Source organism: Sorex fumeus, unplaced genomic scaffold (genome assembly GCF_029834395.1).
Source record: "Sorex fumeus unplaced genomic scaffold, SorFum_2.1 ptg000092l, whole genome shotgun sequence".
Lineage (NCBI taxonomy): Eukaryota > Metazoa > Chordata > Mammalia > Eulipotyphla > Soricidae > Sorex > Sorex fumeus.
Window position 1 is genome coordinate 11,522,919 of NW_026606149.1, and position 4,477 is coordinate 11,527,395.

A 4,477-nucleotide genomic window follows, 5' to 3' on the forward strand; every position below is an offset into this window, starting at 1 on the left:
AGTTGTTCTCTTGGGTAGAGACTGAGGGGCTGCTGAGCAGTCAGTGGCTGGGGAAAGGAGGGTTGGGAGCGGCTGGCAGGGAGGAGCCACCGAATGCCCCAGCCCTCCTGACTTTTTCGCAATATTGTTTCAGAAGAGAAAGGAACTTAAAAAATGTTGATGCCCTTTGATTTAGTTGCTATTGGAAATAACCAGAAATCTAAGCCAAGATACACTTTATAAAGCTTTGGTACTTTTTGTAATATAATCCTGTAAAAACCCTATCAGAAGGAAAATAGCAAACAATTTATGTACATCTCTACAGCTATCAAAAATACTGTTTGGGAAGTTTTGTTGCCTGTGGTAAAGGTAAAGGTAAAGGCCCTCCCGTTGATCGTCGATTTGCTCGAGCGGGCCCAGTAACGTCTCCATTGGAGACTTTGTTGTTACTGTGTCTGGCATCTCGAATACTCTCGGTAGCTTGCCGGGCTCTCCGAGAGGGGCGGAGGAATCGAACTCGGGTCGGCCATGTTGGCTGCGTGCAAGGCAAACGCCCTACCGCTGTGCTATCACTCCAGCCCTTGTTGCCTGTGGAGGTTGTTAAATGACGAGTGAAAAGCATAATGGCAATAACTTTACGTACCTCTCACATTACCTGACTTTTTCTTTGGCTTTATGGCCATATCAGGTTAGTGCTCAGGAGTCACACCAGGTGGGTTTCAGGGGACTCTATGTGGTACCTGGGATAAAACTCAGATCAGCTGCCTAAGTGTTTCTCTGGCCCATATCTGCTGACTTCTAAAGGGGTATTTAGTGGGATCATCGTGATGTTTTTCTTTATACACGTGTATTCCCACCCCTGCCCCTTAGGTGGGACCACCTTAGCAGTACTCAGCAAGCCCAGGGATTACTCCTGGTGTATCGGGCTAGTTGAGTAGGATGGCTTGATAGGGCCCAAGGATGAGGCACTGCTCAGTCACTGTGACGATACTGGGAACTACCAGGGCCACACCTTGAGGTCAGAGTAGGGGGTCTCTGCATCTGAGACAAACTGGCTTCTGTGCATGCAGACATGTGACTCCAGTGCCATCTCCCTGGCGCTGCACTTGTCATTTAAAATAATTCCAGAGTTAGGATTAGTTACTATTATAATTAGGTGAGAAAGCAAATTAAGCTATCTGGGGCCAGAGAGATAGTACGGTGAGTAGGGCACTTGTCTTGCATGTACCAGCCTGGATTTGATCCCTGGCACACCAATGTGATTCCCTGAGCCTACCAGGAATGATCCTGGTGAGTGCAGAGCCAGGAGTGAGCCTGAGCACCTCTGGGTATGGCCCCCAAGCAAAACAGAAAACAAATTTTATACAACTCTCTTGTCTCCTAGAGACTTTGGGGATGTTTCAAAAAGAGGTCATCCCTTGGGGCCCAAGAGCATGGTTTCCTCTGGGAGGCCTGGGCCCAACTCCAGCATCACATGATCCCCCTGGCCAAACTCCACCTCCCCAAAAGGACATTCTTTGTCCTAGAATCCTGTAATAGGTCTATTCATTCCACTCTAATTTTTTCAATTGGAAGAATCTTCTTTTTTCTACTAAGAGAATTGAAACTTTGCATTGTGCTGAAAACCTTAGAGTTAGAAAAGAAGTCCTGCCCCTCTATATCAAGTTGTGGAATTTTGGCACTCACTTTTGTCCCAGGGTTGAAGATTTGAAATATGGACAACAGCTCTGTCATTGTGTCCTGTTGTGGCATAGCCTGGAGAACTTGAACACTTTTTTCAGCATCTTCAGAGAATGATGCTGCTGACTCCTTAGGACTCTGAGCAAATAATTTCTGACACTAGATTCCCATTCTAAATGTGCATGCGTTGGGTTGGGGAGATGAACACAAAGGGTTGGGCCACATGCCCTGCATGCAGCAACCCTGGGTTCAATCCCTGGCACCACAAGGCCCCCTGAGAACCTATATCATCTATTAGGGGTCATGCAGTAGTGCTGTCTACTCGTTGTCTGCCATCCACCCACCCACCATCATTCCATCTATCCATCCCACCCATCCATGTCTCTGTCTATCGATATCATTTATTCATTCATCTGTATTGTCTAATTTCTATCCCTCTATCTGCCCGTCTATTTCTCTATCAATCATAGGGGTCACACTTGGTGGTGCTAGGGTCACCCCAACCACAGTCCATATTATGTGCTTTATCTCTTGCGCCATACCCCTTGGCTCCAGATCCCCTGCGTGGAATAACTGTCTGTTTTTGAAAAAAAAAGTCTGTACCTGGCTCTGTGCTCAATGGTCACACTGGCAGTGCTCCAGGGGAACATTTGTGGTGCTAGGATTCAAATCATGCTAGGCAAATCTTAGCCTTTTACTCTTTCTGGCTCAGAAGATGTTTTAAGTCTTGAGAGGGAATATCTTCTAAGTGTATCAAGTCTCTAGATGAAATGAATATTGAGGTAGTTATTTCTATAGGTCCAGTAGCTCCATTGTTAGCTGCTTAATAGTTAAGGCTTTTGGTCTGTTGTCAGAAGTATATAGGAATGGACACTGACAGCTAGTGTGACTTTTGTTGTTTGTTGTTGTTTGTTTTTGGGCCATACTTGGCAGTGCTCAGGCCTTAGCCCTGGCCCTGTACTCAGGGATCACTTCTGGTGAGGTTCGGGGCACATATGGGATGCTGGGGATTATACACGGGCTGGCCACATGCAAGGCCAATGTTGTACTCCCTCTCAAGCCCCAAAGGCTTGTGCTTCTGTTTATCCATTGCTTCAGTGGCATTGATGATTTTTTGGCCAGACCCAGCAGTACTGAGGTGACTCCTGGTGCAGTGCTCACATAGTATTTGTGGCCTATATGGTACTAGGGATACAGAAATAATACACTGTAGCCATTGAGTCATCTCCCAGGCCCAATGGCTGATAACTTTTATGGTTAGAGAAGGATGATTAATTCTTGGGGGGGAACAAGTTTGGCTGCCACACCTAGCGATGCTCAGGATGTTCTGTGGTCAGGAATGAGTCCTGTTGCTCAAGGGACCATATGGGATGCCAGGGTCAAAACTCAGTTGTGTATAAGGCAACTGCCTTAATCTCTGTACAAATAACAGATAACATCTGGCCTATATTATTTCTGTTTATGTTTGGCCATACCTAGCAAGATGCTAGTTCCAGCTTCGTGCGTGTTGCTCCTGACAAGTGCTCAGGGGAATGTATAGTGCTAGAGATCAAACCTGGGACTTTCTGCATGCAAAGCACGTGTTCAATCCATAGAACTACCTTTCAGTTCCCTGAGAAGGATTATTTTGCCTATTAAAAATTAATTGTGTGGGAGAAATGAAAATTTGGGTAATAGAAGTAGAACTGTTCGATTTCCTCCCACTTCTGGTGCTTGTATGAGTTATGTTAGATGCTAATATAATGACATAGAGGTCTGAAAACTAAGAACACGATTATCAACATACAGTAATGAAAATACAAGTGACGTAGCCTTTAAGTCTGATTGGCTATGTATGCCTTCCAAAAAGTGAAAGTTTGACCTATAATTTATTTAAGGCAGTGCCATGCTTTTCTCCCATCTCCCTTGAAGATACAGGACTATACAACAGGTAGCCAGAACCATTGTGAGGAGGCTCAGTTTCTCCCCTTCCATGAGGCTGTTGTCAGGCTCTTTGAACATGGGATGCTGTGGGGAAACCCGGAGAGCCCCTGGAGATGAGGGACACTGATATGCCTCATTTGGGTGCAGATGCTATCTAACTGTGAAAGCTATGTTTGCTGCTGTTGAGACAGATGTCCCATGGTGGCACAGCTGGGAACCCCAGAGCCTGGGGCATTCCTGCACCCTCACACACAATAAAGTGGGTTTTTCTTCAGGCCGAGAAGAGTTTGTGATGTGGAAGGAAGAAGCAGCATGAGTGAATCTTCCCATAATGGCAAACAGAGTTTGTGAGCCAGGGTGCTGGTCACCACTGCCAGGGGTTAAGTACTGACATTCCCTCTTTAGTCTCCTTAAGAAACAGAACCTGGCGTCCTTTCAGGTCATAGTGGTTTCATGTGGCTGAAGGGAAAAGGAACTGAAGCCTGCATTGAGGTTGAATGGGCTGGAGGGCTTGGGTGATCCAGGGTGGCCACACTCAAGAGGTCATGCTCAGAGTGACTGGTCATGGCGGCGTGTGGAGTTTGATGCAGGTAGGCTGAAGTTGAATGTAGTTAGAGGGAACTTCATTGCATCTTTTTTGGTCAGAAATTAGCATGGAGATTTTTATCTAGACTTGGAAATCAGATTTTGCAAAAACATTTTCTAGTTTAATTAGTAACAGTAATATTGTTGAAGGCTGATGAAGGAGTATGTGGGGTGCATAGTAGTTGGAAAATATATGGCTATTTTGCGAGTTTTTATAGGTTTGTTAAGATAATTTGTTTTTATGAGGTTAAGTCTTAGGACATAATGAACAGTTTCAGCATGAGGATTAATGTTTGAGAATGAGGCAGTG